This window comes from Pelophylax lessonae (assembly GCF_965119305.1).
Source record: "Pelophylax lessonae genome assembly, chromosome: 1".
In the NCBI taxonomy this organism is placed as follows: domain Eukaryota; kingdom Metazoa; phylum Chordata; class Amphibia; order Anura; family Ranidae; genus Pelophylax; species Pelophylax lessonae.
In genome coordinates, this window is record NC_138768.1 from 32,060,742 (window position 1) to 32,080,450 (window position 19,709).

The 19,709-nt window shown below is 45.6% G+C and overlaps 1 protein-coding gene across 1 annotated transcript in view; it reads left to right on the forward strand.

Annotated features, from left to right (window-relative positions):
* Positions 1–19,709, forward strand: part of LOC309567963 (vomeronasal type-2 receptor 26-like) — a gene marked incomplete at both ends in the record, with an annotated part of 569,788 nt that overhangs the window by 235,855 nt on the left and 314,224 nt on the right. The window lies entirely within an intron of this gene.

Sequence of the window (19,709 nt, forward strand, 5' to 3'; positions counted from 1 at the left end):
GGAACAGGCAGCACCCTCAAATCTTCAGAAGTATGAGATGAACCCCAAAAACTTGGAAAGGTGGATCTCACACGTACCGACACAGACTATCACGCAATTTAATTGATCCCCAAAGGTTTTAATTGAATAGCGGAATAGAAAATATGATCAAAAAGAAAGTGTATGTATCTCACACGTACACCACCACACTAGGCCCCAATTACTATTGTTTGTACCCCTAAAAGGATGGTTGAGCAGTATGAGGAGGAGTATGGAACAGGCAGCACCCTCAAATCTTCAGAAGTATGAGATGAACCCCAAAAACTTGGAAAGGTGGATCTCACACGTACCGACACAGACTATCACGCAATTTAATTGATCCCCAAAGGTTTTAATTGAATAGCGGAATAGAAAATATGATCAAAAAGAAAGTGTATGTATCTCACACGTACACCACCACACTAGGCCCCAATTACTATTGTTTGTACCCCTAAAAGGATGGTTGAGCAGTAGGAGGAGGAGTATGGAACAGGCAGCACCCTCAAATCTTCAGAAGTATGAGATGAACCCCAAAAACTTGGAAAGGTGGATCTCACACGTACCGACACAGACTATCAGGCAATTTAATTGATCCCCAAAGGTTTTAATTGAATAGCGGAATAGAAAATATGATCAAAAAGAAAGTGTATGTATCTCACACGTACACCACCACACTAGGCCCCAATTACTATTGTTTGTACCCCTAAAAGGATGGTTGAGCAGTAGGAGGAGGAGTATGGAACAGGCAGCACCCTCAAATGTTCAGAAGTATGAGATTGTGTTCACTGTACCCCACAAAGATTGTGTTCACTGCACCCCACAAAGATTGTGTTCACTGCACCTCAAAAAGTATTTTGTTCACTGCACCCCACAAAGATTGTGTTCACTGCACCCTAAAAGGATTTTGTTCACTGCACCCCAAAAAGATTGTGTTCACTGTACCCCCCAAAGATTGTGTTCACTGCACCCCACAAAGATTCTGTTCCCTGTACCCCACAAAGATTGTGTTCACTGCACCCCACAAAGGATTTTGTTCACTGCACCCCAAAAAGATTGTGTTCACTGCACTCCAAAAAGGATGTTGTTCACTGCACCCCAAAAAGGATTTTGTTCACTGCACCCCAAAAAGCTTGTGTTCACTGCACCCCACAAAGATTGTGTTCACTGCACCCCACAAAGGATTTTGTTCACTGCACCCCAAAAAGATTGTGTTCACTGTACCCCCCAAAGATTGTGTTCACTGCAACCCACAAAGGATTTTGTTCACTGCACCCCAAAAAGATTGTGTTCACTGTACCCCCCAAATATTGTGTTCACTGCACCCCACAAAGATTCTGTTCACTGTACCCCACAAAGATTCTGTTCACTGCACCCCACAAAGGATTGTGTTCACTGCACCCCAAAAAGATTGTGTTCACTGCACCCCAAAAAGGATGTTGTTCACTGCACCCCAAAAAGGATTTTGTTCACTGCACCCCACAAAGATTGTGTTCACTGCACCCCACAAAGGATTTTGTTCACTGCACCCCAAAAAGATTGTGTTCACTGTACCCCCCAAAGATTGTGTTCACTGCACCCCACAAAGGATTTTGTTCACTGCACCCCAAAAAGATTGTGTTCACTGTACCCTCCAAAGATTGTGTTCACTGCACCCCACAAAGATTCTGTTCACTGTACCCCACAAAGATTTTGTTCACTGCACCCCACAAAGGATTTTGTTCACTGCACCCCAAAAAGATTGTGTTCACTGCACCCCAAAAAGGATTTTGTTCACTGCACCCCAAAAAGGATGTTGTTCACTGCACCCCAAAAAGTATTTTGTTCACTGCACCCCAAAAAGATTGTGTTCACTGTACCCCCCAAAGATTGTGTTCACTGCACCCCACAAAGATTCTGTTCACTGTACCCCACAAAGATTGTGTTCACTGCACCCCACAAAGGATTTTGTTCACTGCACCCCAAAAAGATTGTGTTCACTGCAACCCAAAAAGGATTTTGTTCACTGCACCCCAAAAAGGATGTTGTTCACTGCACCCCAAAAAGGATTTTGTTCACTGCACCCCAAAAAGATTGTGTTCACTGCACCCCACAAAGATTGTGTTCACTGCACCCACAAAGGATTTTGTTCACTGCACCCCAAAAAGATTGTGTTCACTGCACCCCAAAAAGGATTTTGTTCACTGCACCCCAAAAAGGATGTTGTTCACTGCACCCCAAAAAGGATTTTGTTCACTCCACCCCAAAAATATTGTGTTCACTGCACCCCACAAAGATTGTGTTCACTGCACCCCAAAAAGGATTTTGTTCACTGCACCCCAAAAAGATTGTGTTCACTGCACCCCACAAAGATTGTGTTCACTGCACCCCACAAAGGATTTTGTTCACTGCACCCCAAAAAGATTGTGTTCACTGCACCCCAAAAAGGATGTTGTTCACTGCACCCCAAAAAGGATTTTGTTCACTGCACCCCAAAAAGATTTTGTTCACTGCACCCCAAAAAGGACGTTGTTCACTGCACCCCAAAAAGATTGTGTTCACTGCAGCCCAAAAAGATTGTGTTCACTGCAGCTCACACACAGAAAAATGGATGTGGATCACTGACACCTGCCTATCTCCTATCCCACACCACACAGCAATATCGATTGTAGTTTGTAGAACACAGTTTCCCTAAAATTCAGCAGCAGCCTCTCGCTAACAGGATTGAGAAGAGATCGTAGATCGGGACTAAGTGCAGACCCCACACAGCAATATCGATTGTAGTTTGTAGAACACTCTGACCCTAAAATTCAGCAGCAGCCTCTCCCTAACAGGATTGAGAAGAGATCGTAGATCAGGATTGAGTGCAGACCCCACCCCCCACACAGCAATATCGATTGTAGTTTGTAGAAGACACTGACCCTATAATTCAGCAGACTCTATCCCTAAAATGCCTACAACTCGCCCTGCCTAAACACTCCGACCTGTCCCTCAATTCTATCCGGACACAAATGTTTTTTTCCTGCCTGTCTTTCCCTAATCAGCAGCCAGGACGTTGATGTGTGCTCTGTCCCTGATCTAAGCAGCAGAATGAAGACGCTGCGGCTGCCTGGAACTTATAAAGACTTGGTCACATGCTTCAGACGGCCAATCACAGCTACTGAGACATTTGCAGGCATGGCTGGGATGGCTTAAGGCACACCAGTTAAACGATTGTTGATTGGCTGTTGAAAGCCCGCCATGAAGAGAGCGCCAAAGCATGCAAAACCCGGAAATAAAACGACCGAACACGGATTTTTACCCGAACATACAGTAAAGTGCCCGTGTCCGTGTTCGGGTACAAAAAATCCAATTATTCGGTACGAACACGAATAATACAGTCCGTGTTCGCTCAACACTACTTATGAGCACTATAATGTCATTTAATCATCAGCAAAATACATGAGAATTCTACTTCTTTATAAGAATGTCTGGGGTACATTTGAAGGAGGATCTGCTCATGTATTCACACACACACACAGTATCATAAGTTTATTTTTATAATAATATTTTTCTTAGATATCAATGTTTGGGAGTCATCTACAGAGTAGTCAATAAACCATATTCTTGTACAGTGCATACATGGTTATTGAGGTAAGCAGTGTAATTGTGCTCCAATGCCATTCATCATAGTTACATAGTTACATAGTAGGTGAGGTTGAATAAAGACAATAGTCCATCCAGTTCAACCTGTGTAGGTGTGTGTGGCCGTAATCATCTCACATACCCCTGAATGTTCTGATCCTTGAGATGTACGTCTAAGAGTCTTTTTAAAGCCACCATACTACCCGCAGAAACCACCTCTTGTGGTAGAGAATTCCACAATCTTGTAGCCCTAACAGTAAAGAACCCTCCACGTTGCCTGAGGTTAAAACGCTTCTCCTCTAATCGCATTGTATGCCCTCGAGTCCTCATGCAATCTATAAAACATGCACTCTTTACCTGTCCTTTTCACAGTTGCAGCCTCTCTCTCTACTGCACTCATCACCTCCTTTTAATTCTAATCCCATATACTAATAAAACCCCCAGGATGCTGAGGCATGTCCCTCTTATATAAATTGTACTCTCATATTACCTCCCTCACTCTTCTACTTCTCCTAACCTCTGGAGATATATCCCCAAACCCTGGGCCTCCCTTATTTAACTGTACCCAACACACCCATCACCATCCCCCCACATCCTCTGGCAGCAGTCGCAATTTGGTCTCCATTCCTCTTCTTTCCAACACCAGCCTCCCCTTCTCCTGTGCCCTCTGGAATGCCTGCTCTGTCTGCAACAAATTGTAATGTTCCGGTACCTTTGGTACCCTAAATTACACTTTCCACAAGTGTATGCGCCCCACCATTTACTTTTGGAAAGGTGCGCATACACCTTTAAGACTGGAGCTGTCATCACCCAGCGCCGGACTAGATGGCTATTTAAATCGCCGGTTCTCACTCACATGTGTTCGTTCAAACACCCTTACCTGGATGCTAACCTTGCTTGAAGCTTCCATGCTTGCAAGCTTACCTCGCTGACGGAACCTCGCTGCGCTGATCCCTGTATCCCGCTACTGGATCATCCGCCTCTCCTGAACCACCCTTCGGCTGTATCGCTAATAGTGCTAAGTACCCCGCAGGGGAATTCTCTATAAACTTATACTAAGCTTACACTATCTAGCTCTGCATAGTAAAGACTGTTTATCACATCTGCATAACTAGATTGCTAGCTCTTGAGACTACTGCTACTTTTCTGCACTGGGTTGATCTCTTTTGTATGTCCACCTGCTATTCTGTCATCTGCTACCATACAACATTGCTAAACCTTCCTGCATCCATCTGCTACTGTCTCACCTTCTAGTGTCTATCACCTACCACCTCCACTCAACCTATCCCTCAACCTTTATCATTGTGTTACCACATACATAAAGTCACTCTAGGAACCAGCTTGCTAATTGTGTGTATTTACTGGCTGAAATAAGACCTTCCACACATGATGAGTCATTGAGGTTGGGAATGGTATCTCAGCATATCTCTTACATGACTACTGACGTGGAACTATTTCTGCAGCTGAAAATCCACACCATATAAGAAACGCAGGAGCGTTACACAAATTCACCATTGTTCACAACCTCTGTCACTAACTCTGATAATCTACTAGTTGTCACTGAAACCTGGCTTCATTAATCCAACACGCCTTCTCTTGCTTCCGTCTCTCATGGTGGCCTTCTCTGGACTCACTCCCCTGACCTAATGGATGCAAGGGAGGTGGAGTGGAAATCCTTCTATCCCTACAGAGCATCCTCCAGGCTCCTCCCTCTCCTCCCTCTATGTCCCTCTCATCATTTAAAGCTCACTGTATATGTCCATTATCTCCAATTTCCTTAAGAATTGCTGTGATCTACCAACCCCCTGGTGCATTATTAACTTTACTTGATTAATTTTCTGCCTGGCTGCCCTACTTTCTCTCCTCAAAATTTCCCAAAATCCTTCTCGGCGATTTCAAAATCCCTGTTAATACAAACCCTCCTGCTACTTCTAAACTTCTTAGTCTAACCTTCTCATTTGACCTGAAGCAATGGATACAGGCTTCTACTCTCTCTGATGGCAACACTCTTGACCTTGTATTCTCCTATCTATGTGGTCCATGCAACCTGTCCAACAATCCTTTTCCTCTCTCTGATCACCACCTTATTAGTTTCTCTCTCTCTTCCTGTCTTCCACCACCTTTCCCTCCAATTGCCTAACAATCACCCGTAGGAACCTTTGCCACTTCAACCCTTCTCTGCTACTGACCACCTCCATGACAAAATCTCACCCCTGTCTTGACCTGTCTTGTCTAGCCACTTCTGTCTACAATATATCCCTGTCTTCCACCCTGGTCGAGCTTGCCCCCCTCACTTCACACAGAATCAGGCTTTGACCCCTACAACCCTGGCAAAGAGATGACACCAGAAATCTCAAAAAACGTAGACACGCTCTGGAACATTTGTGGCGCGAGACTAAATCTCTCAAAGACCTCAATTATTACATATCTGGCCTCCAAAAATAAAATTCTTGCCTCCACACTGCCAAGCCGACCCAATTTATCACTCTCATTAACACCTTCTCATCCGATTCCCGTCAACATTTCTCTACTTTTAACTCTTTACTTTGTCATCCACTGCCTCCCCCCACTAACTCAATCACTGCCCAGGAGATTGATAATCACTTAAAAAATAAGATTGATTCAATTTGTGATGACATCTCCACTCTACAAATATCTCCCCCATTTAACAAGCCATGTAAACAGGTACAATCAACATTTACCTTATTCAACCTTGCTACTATAGACAAGGATGCTAAACTCATTTCTAACGCCCACCTAACCACCTGTCCTTTGGATCCTGTTCCCTCTCAAATACTACGGTCACCCTCTGACACTACCCTTCACTCTCTAACCCACATCTTCAATTTCTCTCTCACTTCTGGCATGTTTCCCAACTCTCTAAAACATGCACAGGGTCAGGGGAGCTTGGCTTTTTTTTTTGCCATGCCAGTGGCTTTTGATAAAGGATGCATGCACCGTCCTGTCACCATTTGAGGAGGCCACAAGGATGGTGAGCTGGGACGATGCATGCATCAGTGACACTATCCCTCTAGTGTACTTGCTGGAGCACACGCTGCATGGAATCATAGACAGGGCACAGAACAGCGGGAGGAAGAGGAGGACTTCCTTTCCTCACAAGGCCCCCTTTATGCAGATATCATTCCTGCAGGGCCACAAAACACACAGGAGGAAGAGGAGGAGGAGGAGGATTTCGGCAGCATGGATGCAGAGGATAGCATACAGCAGTCTTCAACGGATGGCTTTCATTCCCCAGAAACCCCAGGAGTTGTACGTGGTTGGGGAGAGGTTGCTCCTGCTGACAATGTCATCCTTAGTGACCCAGAGGACTCAGAAGCTTATGTCTCCTCCACCTTACGTTGCATGGGCTCCCTGATTCTGCAAAGCCTGCGAAAGGACCTGAGGATTCGTGCTATCAAGGAGAGGGATCATTACTGGCTGGCAACCCTTCTTGATCCACGCTACAAGGGTAAAGTTGCAGAGCTCATCCTGTCTTTGCAGAGGGAGCAGAGGATGAAACATCTTGAGGAGGCCTTGAAAAAAAATTGTGTACCACCTTTCCAGGCACTGGGAGGTCAACATTCTCTGGACGTGTTTCTGAGGCATCGTTCAGCTAAAGGAGGAGCGGTGGAGAAGGCGGCCGGCTGGCCAATGTCTTTAAACAGTTCTTTAGTTTTTTTTTTTTTCATTAAAGTTCTTTATTAAGTATTAAGGTAATACAAAACATAATAACATACAGCATAAGAAAAGTGCAGTGTGTCACATGGACATGGACATCAAGTTGCGTTATTATACAAGGTGGTACATTCAATAAACCTAGGTACTGCAAGCATGGAGTAAGTCAGTTGATATGACAATGGTCTTCAAAAAGGAGAACGGAAAAGGAGGAGGGGGACAAGGGGGGGGAGAGGAGAAGGGAACTGTGGGAGGGAGGGGAGTGGAGGGGAGAGAGTAGCAGGAAAAGGGGAATGAGGGAAGTGGTTATAGTGGGTGGAAGGGTGAAGGGGGGGAGGAGGGGAGAAGCGCAGAAGGAAGGAAGGGAGGGAGGGGGGGAGGAAGGGAGGAGGTAAGGGGGGGGGAGGGAGGGAGGGAGAAGAAGAAGGAAGGGGAGGAGGGGGAAGGGATGTGAAGAGGAGGAGAGGGCGAGGGAGGGGGAAGGGGGGGAGGGAAGGAGGGAGAAGGGGAAGGAAGAGGGCAGGGGGGGATGTGGGAAAAGAGAGAGAGAGAGAAGGGAAGGAAGAGGAGGGAAAGTGAGGGGGGGAGGGAATAGGAGGAGATAGGATGGAGGGAGGGGGAAGAAGGGCTGGGAGGGAGAGGAGGAGGGGGAAGGAAGGTGAGAAAAAAAAAAAGGGGGGGGAGAGGAAAGGGGAGGAAGAAGAGGGAGGAGTAGGAGAGGAGGTGGAAGGGGGGGGGAAGGGAGGAAGGGGAGAAGAAAAAGGGGGGGAGGGGTGAGGAAGGGGGCAGAGAAGGGAAGAAGGAGGGAACAGCACTGAATGAGGGGAATGGGAGAAGGGATGGGAAGAGCATTGCAAAAATGTTAGAGGGAGTGGAGAAACATGTCAATGGCCGTATCCAGTATTACCAAAAAGGGGTGGAAGGTAAGTAGGAAAGAAAGGTGTAACAACTAAACAACATAACAACAACTGGTCAGCTGATTAGTCAATAAATCCATTGTATAATATTCAGTGTTAAATTCTACCCTTGAGCCAAGAGGACCACCTGGACCATGCTTTATCGAACCCGACACCACGGCCCGCCTTATGGGCGAGTAGGTGCTCATAAGCGAAATTGGTTTTAACCATAACAATAACTTCCGATGTATTAGGCACAACATTAGACTTCCATTGCTTAGCTACTAGGCCGCGAGCGGCCAAAAGGATATGGGTAACTATGGAGCTGCTTTCGGCGGAAAACTTTTCGATCCCTATATTCAATATCGCCAGTGCTGGAGAGGGGCGGGTCAGCACCCCGGAAATGTCTGAGATTATAGAAAGCTAGTAAGATGTCTGCAAGACCAAAAGACATGCGTGAGATGGGCCACTTCGCCACACCCTCTCCAGCATAAAGGCGAGTGATCAGGTACAAACTTGGATAGTCTGTAGGGTGTAAGGTACCAGCGCAAATTGATCTTTTGGGATAGTTCCCAGTGGTTGGTGCAAGAGGAGGTCTGTCTAATGGAGCGGAAGGCTGTTTTCCACTCCTCAGCTGTAAATGACTCCCCCAGATCCACCTCCCACTTCGTGAAGGGAGCAGTTGTGCTAAAACCCATCTTAGCTTGAAATAAATTGTAGAAGAGGGACGTTCCCTTAACTGAGCGCAAATTACCCAGCAGGAACAGCCAACCCCTCGAGGACAGGTGGATATGTGGGGATGTCAAGGAGCGGAGGAGATGCGCTACCTGTAAGTACCTATAGTGTTCCGAGGCCGGGAGTGCAAATTCTGTCTGCAGGTCCTGGAAAGGTTTAAGGGTATCTCCTGACAGGATATGGTCGACAGTCTTAATGCCCCTGTCTATCCACACTCTAAAGGACGAGTGGGGTATAGCCAGCTCCAACACCCCCAGAGGCACGGAACCCGCGCCCTCAGGGGGGCCGGGACCTCCCGCTTCACAAACACCCTCCATGCCAACAGCGAGGCCCTGACCGAGATAGGCAGTCCCTCCAGCGGCATAGGGTGCCATATATCTGCTAACAGCACCGTCCGCAGAGGATGGGAAGGACAAACATCCGCCTCCATGGCACTCCACACCGTGTGGAACCCCGGAGCTACCCAGTGCTTCAGCTGGGTTAGATGAGAGGCAAGGAGATAGTCCCCGATGTCAGTCATACCCATCCCTCCCGTGGACCAGTGCTTGATAAGAAAGGAGTGGGCGCTCCTTGGTCTCTTCCCCCTCCACACCAACCCCCTAAGTGCCCTTTGCAGGGAATCAAGAGTACCACGGGAAACTGGGACCACAAAGGACCGAAAAAGGTAGAGAATTTGGGGCAAGAGAATCATTTTGAACGAGGCAAGGCGGCCAGACCATGTGAGTTCTGTTTTCACAATTCGCTGACATTCCTGTGATATTTTGGTGAGCAAGGAGGGGTAGTTGGTTGTAGCCAGCTGGTCCACTTTAGGGGTCAGCAGGATACCCAGATAAGGTATACTATCCCATTTCCAGGTGTAGGGGTACAGCTGCTGCAATTTGCGACAGAGCGGCTGGGGAAGACCCAGGGGAAGGATCAAGGACTTAGTAAAATTTACCTTATAGTAGGATACCAGGCTAAACCGCTGTAACAGCAAGTGTGTGGCTGCCAGTGACTCCTCAGGGTCCGTCATGAAGATGATGACGTCGTCAGCAAATAGATTGATGACGTGGGAGCCCGAGGAGGTCACAAGGCCTTTGATGTGGGGAGATGATCTAACTGCCGCTGCCAAAGGCTCAATAAGCAGATTAAAGATAGAGGGGGATAGTGGGCAGCCCTGCCTCGTTCCGTTAGTTATATCAAATGCCTTTGATAACATGTTAGAGGTGTAAACCTTCGCTGACGGGTTGGAGTATAGCGCCAAGATTGCGCTCAATATGGGTCCCTGAAAACCAAACCGCTTCAGCACCACGGTCATATAAGTCCAGTGGACCCCGGTCGAATGCCTTCTCCGCATCCAAAGAGAGCAGCAGAGAAGGCACCCGACCGGACCCCGCCCTGTCAATAAGTCCTATGACCCTTCTGGTCGCGTCTGAGGTCTGGCGTCCCCATACAAATCCGGACGGGTCCGGGTTGATAAGATCAGGCAATATAGGATAAAGTCTAAGGGCTAAGACCTTGGCATACAACTTTGCATCAGTATTTAACAAAGAGATTGGCCTAAAGTTAGGAGGGGACACCGGCTCCTTCCCTGGTTTAGGTAATGTAACCACATGTGCCTGAAGGATTTCCCTAGGTAGAGAGGCAGAGGACACAGCAGCCGCATACATCGAGGCTAAATGCGGGCTGAGAATTTGTGCAAATCTCTTATAATACAAGTTAGGTAGGCCATCAGGCCCAGGGGATTTGCCTGAGGGGAGCGTATGTATAGCCCGTTCTATCTCAACATGCGTTATTGGGGCATTTAAGACTCTCAGTTGGGAAGGGGCAATTACAGGTAGGTCAATAGAAGCTAAGAAATCAGAGATAAGCCGGTCGGTCGGCTGGGGGGGTGGACGGGTCATTTTTTAAGTTATACAAAGATTCGTAATATCTAGCAAATGTATCTGCTATATCCTGGGGGTTCATAATTTTAGCCTTAGTCACAGGATCCAGGAGATAAGCTATCCTGTTCTTGACCCGCCTAGCTTTAAGTTTGTTGGCCAGCAGTTTCCCGGCCTTGTTGCCCGCTGAATAGTGGGAAAGCTTAAGGGCCCTAAAATATTTGTCCTGTTGTGCTATTAAGAGATTACGCAAATCAGATCTGAGTTGGGTCAATTGAAGGGACAAAGTAGGGTTCGGGGAGGCCTTATTTATAGGTTCCAGCCTGTGGATCTCAGCCAAGAGTTGGTCCAGCTGCCGCGTCCTCTGCCTTTTGAGCCGAGCATACAGTTTGATAAAAATCCCACGAATAAAGGCCTTATGGGCACACCAAACTACAGTTGGGTCAGAGACCGAGCCCGCATTTTGGGAGAAGTATTCCACAAGATGCCGCTCCAGGTGAGAGGCGTGTTGGGGGGAGTCTAGGACCTGAGTGTTTGCTCTCCAAAGATACGCCATGCCTGGAGAACGAGCTTCCTGTATCGATATGGACACAGGGGCGTGGTCTGACCAGGTAATAATCTGAATGGAAGAGCTCCTAGTCAGTTGCAATAGGTGTTTGTCAACCAGGATCATGTCAATACGAGAGTACATATTGTATCTTGAGGAGTGGAAAGAGTAGTCTCGTTCCCACGGGTAATGGCATCTCCAAACATCTCCACCTCGTGCAATAGGGATTGGAGGGCAGGAGGGCGATGTTTAGGCGAGGAGGAGATGTCCAAGAAGGGTCCGCCGTCATATTAAAGTCCCCACACACAACTGCAGAACCATATTTATGTCTGTCCAGCAAGCGAAACATTTTCCTCCAAAAGCGTGGTTGGTGCGAGTTTGGGGCGTATGCGGACAGGATTGTAAAGGGGGCATTGTTCAGATCACACTGCAACAATAGATAGCGTCCGTGGGGATCAGGGACTTCCTTATGTAATGAGAAAGCTACCGTGTCCTTGATAGCTATGAGGACTCCTTTACGCTTGCAACTAGCTGAAGCCGTAAATACGTGTGGGAAGCTTCTGTGAGACAGTATGGGGGTTGCAGAATGGTGAAAGTGGGTCTCCTGTATGCAAAGGACATCACTTTTAAGTTTCAGGGCTTCACGCCACATAGACGCCCTCTTGGCAGGATGGTTGAGGCCATGAACATTCAGGGATGTAATGGTCACAGTCATCGTGTAAGAGTGTAAGAGTAGAGGACTTTACCTGGAACAGTACATCCGCGGAGAGGAAGTAAGGACCACCGTCTAAGGAGCCACTGTAGACAGGCAGGACAGAGGCCTCCGGCTGTAGGCAGGGTTCTGTATCGTTCGTAGTACCAGGTATACTTCGGCTGACCAAAAAAGAATAAAAAGATAAAAACAAAGAACAGCAAAACAAAAGTGCTTACTTGAGCACAGCTCTAACAGTGGGTGAGAAAATGAGACAAGTCTCGTGAGCAGGTATACTGAACAAAATCATGGGGGGAGATTAGTGTGGAATCTGTGGCCAGACTCAGGAAGAGGATTTATGCTGAAAAGCTGGAGACGGCTGTCCCTTGTCCTTTTTTTTCCCCTTTTTTCCATGTGTGACTGTTTGCCAATCCTCAGACAGCGGTGAGATGCGTCCGGAGGGTTCCTGTGGGGCGGGATTCTGATCAGGGAGGATGCCCCATGTCTGAAGCAAGTCCAGGCCTTCCTGCATGGAAGTTACAGCATGAGTTTTGTTGTTATAGGTGACCATGAGCTTCGCGGGGAACCCCCACCTATAAAATATAGAGTGGTTTCTGAGAATTTTGGTCAGCGGGTGCAGGGTCCTCCGTTTTTGTAGGGTATATTGCGATAGATCCGCAAACAATTGGAGCCTGGAGTATGCATCCGGGACAGGGGCTTTCCTCCGAAACACTGACATAAGATTGTCCTTCACATGGTAGAAGTGCACCCTCATAATGACATCCCGGGGAATCTCCTCAGGGAGGTATGAGGGCTTAGGTAGGCAATGGATCCTATCGATAACAATTTCAGAGATAGGGGTGTTGGGGAGGACCGCCAGGATGAGGGCACGTGCGTAGCTATCCAGGTCACTGGGGAGCACTGACTCAGGGACCCCTCTAATTTTTACATTGTTCCACCTGGAACGGTCCTCCATATCTGCTATTTTAGATTGAAGCTTCTCAATCTCATCCTCATGAGTATAGTGAGCATCAATCAACTCATTATGTGAGGCGGCAGACTCCCCCATTTTGGATTCGACTCTGTCCATGCGTCCCCCCCAGGGACTTCACCTCCACTTTAAATGCTCCAACACACTCCATGAGGTCTGCGTGCATAGATGCCCGCAGGGACATCATCATGTCCTTAAGCCGTGCCTCAGAAACCAGTTTCTCACTAGCAGGGAATGAATTGATATTAGGAGAAAGTTCTCTGGTGGAGTCTATGGAAGAGAGATCCCCCTGGCTTACCTCCACCGCCGGTATCTCCTCCGATAGTCTGGGCTTGCTCTTGATAGGGCTCCTGGACATCGGGGTGGAAGCTGCAGGCGACCGTGGCTGTCCCGCTTTTTGCGCAGAGGAGTGTGGAGGGCTGAGCGAGGATTGGGAAGTCCCGCTGGTCGAGGCCGGAGATCCGCCACCGCCGCCATCTTGGCTGCGCGGCCTGTCCTGGGGCATGAAGAAGTGTTGGAGCTGCCGTGGCTGGCCGGTCTCCTTCTTCTTTCTGGCCATCAGGAAAGGAGGCAGGGGTGTGTAGCAGTCGAGCGGGGATTATCTGGCTGCAAAACGATGCGTTAGGGCGCCGATGGATGCCGATGGATGCCGATGTTCTCCCTGGTCTGGCGGAGCTAGTCTCTCAGACGTCCATGCAGTTACGCGGCGGCCACTTCCCCCAACAGTTCTTTCGTTTTGAGCAGCACCCAGGGCTGTTGGGTTTAAGCAACCATCAGCAGCGTCTCCATCATATGGTGCATGATTATCTAGGCGCAAGAGCAGACTTGGAGATCTTTCCAGATCCACTGGGGTACTGGGTCTTGAGGATGGACCACTGGCCAGAACTTGCTCAATAAGAGCTAGCAAGCCCCTGATGCTGATGTAACTGATTGAATTTGCTAGGGGTCTGCCATTCTTGAAGACTGCATATGTTGCCTATCCTATTCCTCTACCTTGATTCTGCTAGCTTCAAACAATGTTTTTGGTTTAGGTCACTACCAACCCCCAAGGCCTAATTTTTCTGCACTTGTATGACAGGTGCATACAATTGAAATGTCATATGTCATTTTTAACAGCAGGCCCTGTCCCTGTGCCCTGCTAACTGTGAGGGGTTACGGTGTTCAGGCACCACCAACAACCAAGGCCCAGTTTTTCTGCACCTGTATGACAAGTACATGCGATTTCAAATTTGTAGGAAATTTTTACCAGCAGTGCCCGTTCCTGCGCCTGGCAAAAGTAACTGCGAGGGGTTACGATGTTCAGGCACCCCCAACAACCAAGACCCAATTTCTCTGCAACTGTATGACAAGTACATGCCATTTAAAATTTGTATGTATATTTATATATGACATTTTTTGCTTTAGAAATGCCTGTATAGCTGCAGCAGGCTACATACATCGTAGAGATGCACTACTTTACAGGCACATTCAGGGGATGCCCCAGGTACGATATTTGAAGGAATTTTTCATTTTTATAATTTCACTTTAGGCCTCATTAAAACCAGTAAATCACTGCTCCTTTAAAATCAATTGTTTTTCCAAACTTTGTTTTTTATTGCTACATGTTCCCCAGGTCAGTACCTGGACCCTCGTACACTTTTTGTGGGGCAATAACTTGCATTTAAGCCTTCCACAATAGGCCGTTTGATTTTTGAGGTTTTAGTCCCATAGACTTCAATGGGGTTTGTTTGTTCGAATAAACTTTTCCTCTGTTTGCTGTGTTCTGGTGCGAACCGAATTTTGGGTTGTTCGGCTCATCACTACTCACAACTTGCTTACTAACAGAAAAAAAGCAATGGACACTATTCTGTACTCCTACTTCTGTACCTTTCGGCTGCCTTTGGTACGGTTGACAAAACTTTACTCCTTTGGTCTCCGTTACTGTGGTTTCATCCTACCTATCCCACCACATCTTCACTGTCACTTGCAATTCTACTTCCTCCTCTCCTCTTCCTTTCTCCGTCGGGGTCCCCCAAGGTTCTGTTTTTGGACATCTCCTATTTTCAATCTACACCTCCTCCCTGGATCAGCTAATAACCACCCATGGCTTTCAACATCATTTCTATGTTGACGCCACCCAAATCTATCTCTACACCCCACAGCTCACTCCATCAGACTCCTCATGCAGCACTAATTTACTAGTTAATTTACTAATTTACATATCTGTCTGGATGTCACACCACTTCCTCAAACTTAACCTGTTCAAAACCAAGCTCATAATATTTCCTCCCCCACGTGCCTCTTCCCCTGACTTCTCTGTCAAGAGCAACGGCGCAGCCATCCACCCATCCCCACATACTAGGGTGCTAGGTGTTATCCTGAACTCTGAACTCTTCTTTTGTCCCCACATCCAATCACTTTCCAAAGCTTGCTGCCTCAACCTCTGCAAGATCCCAAAATATGTCCCTTCCTAACCAATGAGACCTCAAAGCTCCTGATTCACTCCTTGGTCATCTCTCGCCTTGACTACTGCAACTCCCTCCTTATTGGCTTACATTTAAATAGGTTATTCCCCCCTTTATTACATCATGAATGCTGCTGCCAGACCCACCTTACAAACCACTCAGAGTCTGCTACCACTCTCTGCCAATCCCTCCATTGGCTGCCACTCACCCAACTAATTAAATTCAAAATACTAACAACTTACAAAACCATCCACAACTCTGCCCCAGCTACATCACTAATTGGTATAAAAATACCAACCAAATTGTCCTCTCATTTCTCCCAAGACCTTCTGCTCTCTATCTCCCTTGTCACCTCCTCCTGTACTCGCCTCCATACTAGCTCATTATGCCTTTGTCTTACAGGGGTTTTTTTTTTTTCTTTTTTTTTCAGAGTTTACTTCCTCTTTAATTATCTGGTATAGTGCATGTGAGATAAAAACAAGGAGACAACTATACTTCTGTCACCAGTCTTTATATACCTACTGTATATACATACATACATATATATATATATATATATATATATATATATATATATATATATATATATATATATATATATATATATATATATATATATATATATATATATATATATATATATATATATATATAATATATATATATATATATATATATATATATATATATATATATATATATACACACACACATATACATACATATACATACATATGCATTTTTGGGGGAGTTTACACACACCCAGAAGCTATGGTCATCAATAGTAAACTGTTAAACATAGAAGCACTTGCCTATTACCCCTTCTGGTCTGGATGCATGGACAGGACATGTGGCTGAGACTTTCTCTTTCTCTCATCATTTCCTCCTTCTGGGACTTTTCAAAGCCAATCTCCCAAATACAGGAAGTGCTAATACATAATTACACATAACACTGGGATTTTAGCAGCGAACAGCAGAAGGCAGCAAATCCCTATATACAGTATGTACCAAATATCTATGATCATTTGCAAACATTAAAGTGATGGTAAAACTAAAAATGTAACATATTGCAGCTTACCAGTCATTAGATGTGGTGGCTGCATTTGTTTTCTTTTTTTTTAGCTTTTTTTATACCCTCTGTTTTCACCTGGCGATTTGGCTAGTAACACACCTCCTTAATTTGAGTGCCCCCCACTCTGGATGAAGGAGCACAGGGGGCACCTTTGGACAGCAGCATTGTCAGTCGGGGGGGGGGGGGGTAAGATGTTCTAGAAGATTTAGATACACTAACACATTGAAGCCAAACTCCAGCTAATAATTTATAAACAGTTACAGCAAACTGTTTTTTTTTTCCTTTTTGGATAAAGGTTTTATGTCAAGGATCCTCTCAAACTATGGCCCTCCAGCTGTTCAGGAACTACAATTTTCATCATGCCTAGAATGTCAGAGTTTTATAATGCCTCATGGGATGTGTAGTTCTGCAACAGCCATAGTTTGAGGATCCCTGCTTTACATAAATAAATAAAAGCTGATCATTTTAAGCACCCTGTCAGTGGTTAATGGTTTGTGTAATTTCTATAACTAATACATCTGCAAGAGAGCTTTCAGAAACAACCTTACTGGCTGGATCAATGAAAATAGAGGAAGAATAGTCTAAAAAGAGAACAAATGCAGCCATCACATCTAAGAATTGGTAAGCTGCAATATAGCCCCTATAACATATATAAATAATGGAGGCTCAGCATCACATATGGGTGTTACCTAGGACGGTCTACATGCAGATACAGCCTGCCAAGGAATGCCGACTCCTCCAGGCTGACGTCCACTCATCAGGGCATTGTGATATTTGCATATCTCCTCCCAAGATCCAGACCACTGCTTGTATCGGGGGCTGAGGGCTCTGAGAAGGGACCTGTGGTGGAAAGATGCTGAGATATTTTTATGAAGCTATGTACAACACCCTCTCCGTCCCTCCCACTAGCCATGATGGGAGGGAGGCACAGATATCCAGTGATGACTTCAATTAGTCGAAAATAAGGTATGTAATATAAACAAAGATTTTATTGAAAAAAAAAACAAATGTGTTTATAAAGGGGGATGGAGAAACAAAGGAAAGTAACATGTAAACCGTTAACATTTCAGGTTTAACTTGTTTGATATTTTTTTGTCCTTCAGTTGCATAAATATGTGAAACTAATAAAAAATCCATATAAGACGGCAGACAGAATGACCTTTTTTGATGAAAATGGTGAATTTCCTTTCCACTACAAAATAGTAAATTGGATGAAGTCTAACCGCCGCTTAAGAACAAGCTCTACTGATGTTGGTTTATACACACCATGGGCTAATGAGGAAGACCAACTTCACATCAACCCCAACAAAATAACATGGAATGATGGCAATAATACGGTGAGGAGGAGCACATGTGGCACTCACTTCTCATGACATTGGCCACCCAGTGTACAGTTTTCACAAAAGATGTGTAACAATTATAGTCTATAAATTACTTTTCATAGTGGTAAGCCAGGTACACGTGGGCCGAATGTCGGGAGACATTTGCTGGTTAAAAAAAAACAGCCAACATTCACCCCATGTGTAAGTCAGTCTGTCCGATGAGCATAGTGGAAAACCAGCAGCCGACTGACTCTCAATCAGCCAATGGCAGAGATCGCTGATCGGAGTGTTCATGCAGGGGGGAGTCCCTCTGCCAGAACACAACAGGTCAGCTGGGGACATTGCTGCACTAATGTCGGATTATTAGTACAGCATCTCCAACCGGAGCTGACAGGTTTTTTTAGTTCAACCCGCTGGGTTGTACAAAAAAAATAAAAACTTGTAGTGTGTACCAGGCTTTACCAATGAACTTTATTCCTTCAAATATTATATCAGCCTTATCTGCCTCTCACATTTCAGTAAAAATAACAGAATATAACCACTTGCTGAAGCCGAACTTTAAGAGCAATTAGTGGGGTCAGAGATGTTCAACAAACGGTGAGATATTTATTCCAATTTATCTGCTGGAATCTTTATACAGTGGGGATCAAATGTTTGGGCACCCCAGGTAAAAATTTGTATTAATGTGCATAAAGAAGCCAAGGAAAGATGGAAAAATCTCCAAAAGGCATCAAATTACAGATTAGACATTCTTATAATATGTCAACAAAAGTTAGATTTTATTTCCATCATTGACACTTTCAAAATTACAGAAAACAAAAAAAAATGGTGTCTGCAAAAGTTTGGGCACCCTGCAGAATTTATAGCATGCACTGCCCCCTTTGCAAGGCTGAGACCTGCCAGTGTCATGGATTGTTCTCAATCATCGTCTGGGAAGACCAGTTGATGTCAATCTCAAAGGTTTTAAATGCCCAGACTCATCTGACCTTGCCCCAACAATCAGCACCATGGAATCTTCTAAGCAGTTGTCTAGAAAACTGAAACTGAAAATAGTTGACGCTCACAAAGCTGGAGAAGACTATAAGAAGATAGCAAAGTATTTTCAGATGTCAATATCCTCTGTTCGGAATGTAATTAAGAAATGGCAGTCATTAGGAACAGTGGAAGTTAAAGCAAGATCTGGAAGACCAAGAAAAATATCAGACAGAACAGCTCGCAGGATTGTGAGAAAAACAATTCAAAACCCACGTTTGACTGTACGATCCCTCCAGAAAGATCTGGCAGAAACTGGAGTTGTGGTACACTATTCCACTATAAAGAGATACTTGTACAAATATGGTCTTCATGGAAGAGTCATCGGAAGAAAACCCCTTCTACGTCCTCACCACAAAAATCAGCGTTTGAACTTTGCAAATGAACATATAGACAAGCCTGATGCATTTTGGAAACAAGTTCTGTGGACCGATGAGGTTAAAATTGAACTTTTTGGCCGGAATGAGTAAAGGTACGTTTGGAGAAGAAGGGGCACAGATTTAATGAAAAGAACCTCTGTCCAACTGTTAAGCATGGGGGTGGATCAATCATGCTTTGGGGTTGTATTGCAGCCAGTGGCACAGGGAACATCTCACGAGTAGAAGGAAAAATGGATTCAATAAAATTTCAGCAAATTTTGGATGGTAACTTGATACCATCTGTGAAAAAGCTGAAGTTAAAGAGAGGATGGCGTCTACAAATGGATAATGATCCTAAACACACCTCGAAATCCATGGGGGATTGCATCAAGAGGCGTAAACTGAAGGTTTTGCCATGGCCTTCACAATCTCCTGACTTCAACATAATTGAAAATCTATGGATAG